This window comes from Thamnophis sirtalis, unplaced genomic scaffold, assembly GCF_051295495.1.
Source record: "Thamnophis sirtalis isolate CommonGarterSnake01/CBP01778 unplaced genomic scaffold, rThaSir2_p1.2 scaffold_1, whole genome shotgun sequence".
NCBI classification, from domain to species: Eukaryota; Metazoa; Chordata; class Lepidosauria; order Squamata; family Natricidae; genus Thamnophis; species Thamnophis sirtalis.
This window is the reverse complement of record NW_028261381.1, coordinates 27,242,125-27,252,135: the sequence shown is the minus strand read 5'-3', so window position 1 is coordinate 27,252,135 and position 10,011 is coordinate 27,242,125. Positions and strand designations below refer to the sequence as shown.

The 10,011-nt window shown below is 38.0% G+C and overlaps 1 protein-coding gene across 2 annotated transcripts in view; it reads left to right on the top strand.

Annotated features, from left to right (window-relative positions):
* Positions 1-1,802: 1,802 nt before the first annotated feature.
* The window catches only part of CSRNP3 (cysteine and serine rich nuclear protein 3), a 46,422-nt gene continuing 38,213 nt past the window's right edge, over positions 1,803-10,011 (top strand). Inside the window, exon 1 of one of the 2 annotated variants that reach the window (XM_014056841.2) lies at positions 1,803-2,040. The gene's annotated coding sequence lies outside the window, so the exon portion shown is untranslated. Of the gene's footprint in view, positions 2,041-3,815; positions 3,906-10,011 lie in introns of those variants that run through there. The other variant, XM_014056842.2, reaches the window with a different exon arrangement.

The window sequence follows — 10,011 nt, the reverse complement described above, 5'->3', positions numbered from 1 at the left end:
TTACTCCCTGTTCGCTTCCTATTCTCATTTTCAGCAATGCATCTTTCTATATTGGCTACACATTTGTTTTGCAACTACTTCTCTATGTATGATCCAATGACATCATCCATGTTTAAAAATATTAATGGCAGCTAAAGAAGATCTTCATAAACCAGTAAAATTTATCTTAGTTTTCCTCATTAATATCGAAAGCTTAATTAATCTCTGCACTCACCGTGATCCAGCTGCTCAGTCATGGTATAGATTCATCAGTAGGATAGAAATTAAACCAATTAGTAATTAAAATAAAAGAAGTATAAAATAAATGCTAATTAGAATTGGAATCTAGAGCAAATTTGTCAACAGACTGATTTAGGGAACTCAGATATTTTCTCAGATCAGATTTAATAAGATGTTTTGTGACATATAGTTACTAAAAGGGAGAATCTTTTTTAATGATAGTCTTTTTAATCTTTTCCTTTATAATCTAAACACGAATACAATGCTTAGTATGTTTTTTACCTCATGGCAGCCTGCTGATATAATTCAGTTAACTAAGATAGAGTTGTGCCACAATGGACTTCAAAACTGCATTTTTAATGGCCACCTTTATTAAAGTCCAATCTTGAATGAATTGAGGTCAGTAGCATCCATTCTATCAAGTACACTTACAAAAGCTTGCTTATATACACAATAAGCAATAAGCTGTCAATTATTTATGCTAATAGGTAAACCATTGAAAGGTATAAGAAAAGTTTTTTTTCCAGAATGTTAATAAGTAAATGACATAAACAAGGTCCTTTATCTGCTTTTAAAATACAATTATTTTCAGTTATTCTAAATAACTTAATACAAACCAATCCAATTTGGCAGATAGGAAAATACATTTTGTTGGCAGCATGTTGATATTTATAATTCCCTTAAGTACTCTAAAAAATTGGGGGGTTTTGGATTTTCTGTGATTACATGATTTTAAAAAAAATTCTCAAGATGATGTCATATTTCCAAAGTTGCTCCATCACATTTCCTTCTGAAGAGTGTTTATCAATTATGATCTTCCAAACAATTAACAAATATATCATAAGGTAAAAGAAGATACTCCTTTATTTCTGAATCTTAAAAATCTTATAGAACCCTCATTTTTATCATTCATATATACAATAGAAAAATACTTCTTGATGTATGACTGCTATATAAGCAAATCATAATTTACTTCTAATATTTTTTGTAAAGTTGAGTACTGGGATTTAGTTCACCCAAAGTATTACCATAACAAAAAAAGTGGGGAAACTGTTGATTATTTTGAGTTAGAAATAGGTTTCCCCTAATGTTTTTTTCTAATTATGTGTCCGCAGTATTAAGTCCCTTACTTCTGAGAAAAAGCTGCATCCTGAATCTTTTTCCAATATCAGCAACTTAAATGTGTACCCTAAGAAGTTCATCGGTGTGGCACCTGATTTGCTCTTCCTGAATAGCAAAAACAATTGGAGATTTCCTCGAGCGGTAAAGGTAGTATACTGTGTGATACGGTCATTAGCATTGACAAAGCAAGCATTAATCACATTCTCAAATCTCTAATGAATCTGTGCTTTGTAAGGGATGTTGCGAAGGGGGTTTGAAATGGGCAGGGACAGTGGTTGGGGAAGAATTTCCCTCATTTGCGAGGCTTTAAATGTCTTCCAGCAGCTGTATCATTTGCTGTTCTTTCCTCCTTAGAAGACCTTAGCCGATTAGAGGAGGGGGGGGGGAAGGCAGGGGATTCAGTTGTATGCCCCGATTTATCAGGCAAAACTCCCATGTGATCAGACCAGCAGCGTCAGAGAGGCTGAAGCTGGGAGGCGAGCACTAGCTAATGAGGCTTTGTGCAAAGCGGTAGCTCTTGTCGCTGAACAATAAAGCATATGGTACCAGCAATAAAACGCCAGACTGGGAAATTTAAGAAGATTCCGCTGGAACCAGGAGAACAGGTAACACGTCACGCCCTTGCAACATGACAGCCCATTGGGGTGCATAATTATTAGCCAAAAAGTGCATGGATTGGAAACGCCACCACTTGAACAGGTCAGTCAGTCTCTCTCTCTCTCTCTCTCTCTCTCTCTCTCTCTCTCTCTCTCTCTCTTTCTCTCTCTCTCTCTCTCTCATCTTTTTTCCAATTATTTGGGGATATGAATGTTTGGACTGTAGTTCGGGATTTCGGTTTGTAGCATTGTGAGCTGTTAGCATTTTCTGAATTCAGCAAGGTGTGGCTTTTGGGAGTTGAACAGCTAGCCAAATAAATTGTGGTAAGTGTAGTAATGACTTAATGGGGGGGGGGTGTATTAAAAACATAAAACACTACTGCGGCCAGGACAATTACAGATCCACAGTTATTCATTATAATAAATATTTTTTACAGTGATCCGTAGCCAATCTGAAATACCCAATTATTTTAATACTCCTCCCCCCCCCCAAAAAAAATCGAATACGCTGGTGTCTTGTCAGCCTCATTAATTTGAGTGGGTGCCATGTGGTTTGAATGAGTAGATGTTTTTTTTTGTTTGTTTCTGTTTTACATGAGAAATGGAATACCCTGGAATGTTAATTAGGTGATCCAGAATTTTTCTAAAATACCCATCTTTTGTGAAATATTTCACAAGTGGTGATGGAAAGATAGATAGACTGAGATAATGAAACTGTATTCAACACATCCCAGAGGCCTTTCAAAAGAACCCGTGCATCTATTTTCTCCTTCAAATTTTTCTTCCGCTTAATCACTCACTGAATTCCTCTTAATTTTGAAAAAAAAAGAAAAGAAATCTCACACATATTTTCAGTGAAATGATCTACTTTATTTTATTTATATTTGTCATTGAAAGACCAGCCTTCTCAAAACAAAAGTTCGGCAGATTAAAGATTTAGGCACCTGGTCTCTTCCGAATATCTCTTCCAATTTTGATGGACATAAAAAATGGTTACTTTTTAATCTTTGCTATGGTAGGTGAGCAGAATCTTTGAACGGTGCTGATATTTCTTGCCAGAAGCAAAATGGGAGAAGGTAGGGAATCAACAACCTTACTTACCCCCCTCCCAAAATAAAGCACCCAGTTCCAGATGCCAACATTTGACACAATTAATCAGAAACACATTTGGTGCTTCTTCCTCTCCGGGGCATCCTGTTGCATCCGACGCAGGTTCACAGAGGTTGTTGCTATGTTGTTACGGTTTTCTGTCTTCCCTGAATGTGAAAATAAAAAGACACGCGTTTTCCTTTTCGTTTAGACCTCTTCCACCCCTTCCCTCACCCCAACTGGCTGATGCCAGGAGGGGATCCTACAAAACGCAAATGCGTGTTTTTTTCCCAAACGAAACGAGACTCCTTTGAAAAGCTTAGCTGCTTTGCATTTACACCAGCCCAGACCGAGGGTCGAGGCGGGTGCCCCCCCCCCCCCGCATCCCTGCCCTCCCTGGATGTGAATAGAAGGTTTGACTACTTGGATGGTCACCTTGGCAACCACCCACGAGAAAACCCGAGTTGGGGGGGAGTAGGTTGCTGCTACCCCGCTAGACGGCGGGGAGCCCGCGGGCCTTTCCCGCCCCTGCGGGCCTTGCGGCTCCTTCGCCTCGCGGGAGATCCGCGGATTCCGAGGGAAATCGCAGCGCGCCTCGGCTCTTCTTCTCTCCCCCCGGCGCGGCTGACAGGCCTTCGCCAACCTTATGCAAATAAAGACGGGCAGAGCCGCTTTGCCTGCAGAGGGACGGCGAGGAGAGGAGAAACCAGTTCAAAGGTCACCCAGCTAGTGGGAGGCTGTAAGAGTTGGGGGGGGGGTGTGTTGAAGAGAAGGTGGGAGGGGGAGAATACACCCAGGCTGCTGCAGTGAGTACGCCGCGGTTTTGTTTCCTATTGTGGGAAGAGCGTGCAGCGAGCCGGAGCAGGACTCTCATCATAGGTACGGTGCCAGGGACCGACTTTGCTTCATTGCAGAAAATGCAGGGTGGTCTATGCATATTTGTGTGTGTGTGTGTGTGTGTCCTTATTCCACTCGATGCACGGTTCCTTTTTGGCAAATTGCAGCCGCGCTGTTAGTTCTTTGCAAACGAGGAGGCTGAATTCTTCTCTTAGTGGGTGGCTTTTTTTTTTTTTTTCCATTTTGCGAAATGTCACAGGAGGGTTTTAAACGGCTAATGATGAAAGGGCTGCAGTTTGGAGAGGCGGGATGGGTGGCTTATTGGGGAAGCGGTGGGTTTTTATTTTTATTTTAAAGATCAACAGACCTATAAATCTGGGAGTGCGTCGAGCTGACTTTGGTACAGATGGTCGCCTGCAGCTTACAAAAGCCTTCCTTGTACAGCATTGGGCTTGGGGTGTAAACTCCATTGAAAACGTGCTTGAATATTAGTATGTAAACTCCAATCACGGGCAGGTTTTTACAGGAGCAAGATCTACCTGTCAGCCTCTATTGTAAGAGGGAAAGGGATGTACTCTTGAACTAACCAGTTCAGATTCATTTCTATTCTTGCAGGCTAGCAGTGTAACCCTGTATCATCCACATTGTCCTTTAAAATGAAAACCCAGCAGTGTCCAGTTTGAATCGGGTTACTTTGTAAGCTTTGTTCTAGCTTTTTACATGGTTACAATCTTAAGTAATAATTGAGAGTGGCTGTGAATCAGTCATCTATTGTTACATTTTTGTTTGGTATTGACACTTTCTAATAATCTCAAACCCGTTTTCAATAATGTTTGTGACATCACAGCTACAAGTATTGAAATAGGCAAACTAGGAGCAAAAATGTGTTTTTCCCTTCTGTGTGGTGTTGTATGTTGCTCTGATTAATTAGGTTTTTTTTTAAAAAAAATATAACAATGTTTAAACTGGCTTATTATTGAAATTAGACATTTAGGTTGTTCTTTTGGCACTGATGTACCCTTTCATATTAGTTCAATATGTTCAATAACGGTCTGAGTATGTGATGTAAATATAATGATAAAAGTGTGTGGAAATTCAAAATCGTCAATACCTTCTTGTAAAAATTAAATCCTACTGAGAGTGTTTCAACATTAATATCTTCCATTGAACCTGAAGATATTTAAATATGCCATGATGGGATCACAAGAATGATTTAGAAGTGCATAAGTCATTTGTCTACTAAAAGTGTTTTCTTCTACAAAAGCTACTTTGCTGAGATTCACAGAGTTAACTCCTCTATTCATCCCTCAAAATCAGAGATCAGAAATCGGAACTAGAAATCCAGAATATAATTAATGTAATAATATGTTTATGCAACCATTTATAATAGGAGCCAAATATTTGTACTAAAAATTGATCGGCTGTCAGTAGTCATCTACCAAATGTTTTGAAGAGATTTGGGGTTTTTGGAATACTGTGCAGTTATCCCGCCACTTCTGTAGAGTTACCATGATGAGCTGTAAATTAGATTATACATTAATTACATTCCTTGTGACAAATTGTTTTAAACAACAGAGATGTAAATAAACAACATTCATTTACAGATTATCTAGCCTTACTGGTTGATTACATTTGCACCCTGAACCTTCCATACAGTAGAAGTTATTATTTTTATGCAATCACTATAACTTCAGAAAAATGTTTCTTTTTAAATCTGGATGGCATTTGCCTGAAATATTCCAAACCAGTTACTTAGGGAGTTTATTCACATTATTTCCATTGGAATTTCTCTGGGGGTCAGGGGTGAACAAGGACTATGTCACTAGAAAATTTATGTTTTGAATGAAATGTGAGAATTATACAATGATTTTGCAAAGTACTGTATAGAGAATGGATAACATTCCATTACCCATGTTGATAACCATGGATGAGCTGTTGGAGAATGTAAAAGAAAAATGGAAAGCAGGGGAATGGTGGGTAAGCTTGTTAGAATATTGTAGGAGAATGCCTTTTCATTATTAATCATTGTCTCTTCATTGGATTCTCACTATTTTAAACCTTGTGCTTATGTTTACTGGTTTGAGACCATAAATAAAGACATCCAGTCTAGGGGAAAGGAAATTAGTATGACAAAGTCAGATAACTTAGGAACATACAAATCCATTTTTAAAGTTTATTAGCCATCGGGTACAGATCTCTACTCTGTTTTATAGATTATAGGTTCATTATAGAAGGTTCAGGAAAAGCCATTCATCTCCACACAGATATAATAAAAAGCTACTAAAGAGTATGTGATGAATCCCATTTATACTTGTTAGCTGTACATTAGTGCCTCCATTTTAAAAAGGAAAAAAAATCATTTCGAAAGTCAACAAAGCTAATTTTCCATTCACTAAATGGATTCTTTTCTGCCTTCCATCTAAGTGACAAAAACTGGCAGACTTCCTACACTTTCATCTAGTCTAGTTAATGTTTAAGCTAATAATTACAGTCTCAGAAAGATTTTAGCAGGGGTTGGACAAGTTTTTTTTGGCATCGAGGGCTCTATAGTTGCTTGGTTACATGCCAAGGATGACATATGTGTTATACATAGATAGTTTCCCTTGCGAATACACTATATACACATTCGGACATCAAACATATTTTACATACTATCCTTCCCTAGCAATTCTGCTCTGTATTGTTGTGTGTCACTGTTAACGGCGGTTGGGAATCCAGGGATCTTGGATCATAATGTGGGCCCATGATCAGTGAGCCCATCCTTTCCTTTTAGGCCTGAAGTGGGACATACAGATGACTGATTTTGTAGAGTCATTAGGAATGGGCAGCCAACAGTTTATAGACATTGAGACTAAGAGGGAAGCAAGGTAGCTTCCTTCTATTTCACAGGGATTCCTCTGCAGATACTATTTTTGTGCACCCATTAGCAGCCAATAACTGATGCCTTTTTTCCTGGCAAGGGACTCCATGACTTTGAATTGCAGATGATCCACCATATTTCAGTAGTATTCCCAATCCTTGCCTCTCCTAACAAAAGGATTAACTAATGTTTAATCCCAAGAAAGCTTAATTGCAATTAGGAGCAGTAATCTCAAAATACGTTTTTCTGATTGGCTTTTTCATGATTTCTGCTTTGAATCCTGTTTTCGTAAGATGATCTGACTATATCAAGAGGGAGGGAATATAGATACAGGTAGTCCTCGACTTACAACAGTTCAGTTAGTGACTGTTCAAAGTTACAATGGCACTGAAACTTGTGGCTTATGACGGTTTTCACAGTTATGACCTTTGCAGCCTCCTCTTGATCATGTGATCAGAACTCAGATGCTAGGCAACTGGCTCGTAGTTATGACCTTTGCTGGGTCCCAGGATCATGTGGTCACCTTTTGTGACCTTCAGTCAATGGGGAAGCCAGATTCACTTAACAACCAGGCCACTCACTTATTAACTACAGTGATTCACTTAACAACTGTGGCAAGAAAAGTTGTAAAATGGGGCAAACCTCACTTAACAAATGTCTCACTTAGCAATGGAAATTTTGGGCTCAATTCTGGTCTTAAGTCGAGGACCACCTGAACACCTCACTCAATTCCAGAGATTGAATTTTTGGAAACAAGGAAGGTGGATTGGAGGATGTTTCCAATATATTTTTCCTCCTTTGGTTTTTTTAATGCCAATTTTGTTTAACTCCAAATTGGTGCTGATCTTGAACCATAGCCATCTTGGAAACTGGAATGATCTGAATAAAACGCTTGAGCAAATGGATCAATAAAGCAGATAGTTCCATCTTTGCACAACCACGGGGCAAAAAAAATATATGATATTTGTTTGTTAGGTGAAGGAATTTATTTTTCTTGTTACCTTTTCTATTCCTTATAATTTCTTACAAATAAATATTTTTATCTAGTGTGGTAAATTGCTTCTCAGTTTGAATTCTGAGTACACTACTATAAAAGATATAGTCTGGTTTTATCTGAATAATTCAGAAAGCACGCATACCTAGAGGGATAAAAGAAAGATAGCCATACCCATTCTGATGATGATTGCGTTTCTTAACATTTTCAACTAGGGAAAATTTAGTTTATGTGAGTCTAGGGAGCTGGTAGAAGCCCATATTTCATCCAGTCTTTTTCTTCAGAAACATTTTCTCTGTACTTCACCTTCTTGTGTTTAACTGGCTCTAATCTCTGTAGTGAAACTCTTGAGAGGCATCAGTGCTGCTATTTTTGTATGCAGGCGAACCAGCTGTGAAATGTAGGTTTGACTTGCAAGATGGTTTTGGAATGGAGAAAGAGGTAGTGAAGTCAATTGGGCCATTAATGCTAGAAGCTTTCTCTAAGCCAACAGCCAGGTTTCTCTTCCTCTTTCCAATCTGGAATTTTCTTTGTCTCTGAAATTGGCTGCTAGGATATTTGGGCTTGGACAGCGATCACACATATAGTGCAATCTCCATTAACCTGCATTGGGTCCCTTAAAAGCGGTTACACCTGATATCCGTAAGAGCTGTTGGTATTGTGTACAGAAGCTGGTTCTAAAACTGTATTCTGTAATTTTCCAAGAACTCCACAAACATTTACATGTTTGGAATACAGGAGTGAATAATTGGTTAATTCAGCTGCGTTTAAAACAAGTAAAAATATCTATATATATTAAATTATTCAGTGTATGGATTTTGCTTTTGAATTGTAATTTCTCATTTACATTTTATATTTTGTTAAACTTACTCCTATATCTGTAATGAGAACTCTGGAGTACCAGTGGATAATACAAATATGAAAGGTTGCCCAGGTTTACTGCCATCTAGTGGGTATATGGAGTTTTGCAGCCTAGAAAGAGTAGCTGTGATTTTTGCAGTAATTTGTAAACCAGTGACATTACGAACTTTGTTTCATATTTGATCTGGGTAGAATGGGGGGTGTTACCTCAATTTCCTGACTGTTGTTGAGTAGAATTATATCCTCCCTTTTGTCCAGATGCTCAGAGTGGTTATCATGAAGTCCCTTTTCATTTTATCCTAATAATGCTGTTGTGATAGGTTGGCCCGAGTCACCTATCTTTTTGAAATTCAAAATGGATTTGAATTTGAGTATTCCCAGGCCTAAGACAATAATTTAATCTCTAACTTCATAGTAGATTTTGATTGAAAGTCTTTAACGGCCATTGTCCTAGCAGTTCAAACAAGTTTATATGACCTATTGTTAGAATCAACTTTAGTATCCAGAAATAGTTGCTGTGTGTTTTCAGTAAACATCCATACAAAATGAGGAAGAGATTTGTGAAATATTTACAGGGTCCTGGATTCATGAAATTATGACGGCACCAGTTTTGAATCTTCTGGCCTAGATGATATGAAAGCAATTTTAAAGAGGATGAAAGCTACAGAATAACAGAACAAAATAATGGAATAAGTTCCTTATTATTTTACAATTAGAACTAATTGCGCTGTCTTCAGAAAATCTCTTTCACAGAACTAAAATCCCAAGAGGCAAGCCTCTGCATAGCTACTGGTAGTACTTATTTAATTAACATTTTTTTTTAATAAAAGAAAGATTGTAGATTCCAACCTAAAATATATATTAGCTTGTTCAATTCTCATAATAAAAGCATACTTCAGGGGTCCTAATGTTAGAAGAGGAGCATTACACTACAAGAACTAGATGTTGTTGCTATCAGTGTATCATATTTAGAAGCAGACTCAGAAGCATAGGGATTGTGGGAGCGAATGATATAGGCTGCGGTAGAAAAATGACTCTTAGATATGCAGCTTATTTATCCACAGATTCCTTGTAGAATCTGTAAGTGAAAAGTTGAAAGGTATTTGGTGAAATGGGGAAGAATGGCTAATGCAAAACAGATTGCAATATTAATTCTGCCTTTCCTTTTTATGTTCATCTAGTTGCAAAATGAATGGCGCCTCATAGGCTATCCGGGTAAAATAAAAAAGATTCATTCTGATTCTGGGACGCATCTATTTGCTGACAATAACAACAGTCTGCTCTCAATAGATACTTAGAAGAGCCAGCTCTTTTGAAGGCTTCTCCTCATCACAAGGAAGGAGCAGATGGCTGCATGTAGTTCATGAGACAGGTGTAATCTCTTTGGAGATCAAGACGGGACTCTGGAAAAAGAGATTTGTTTGCTGTTTGTT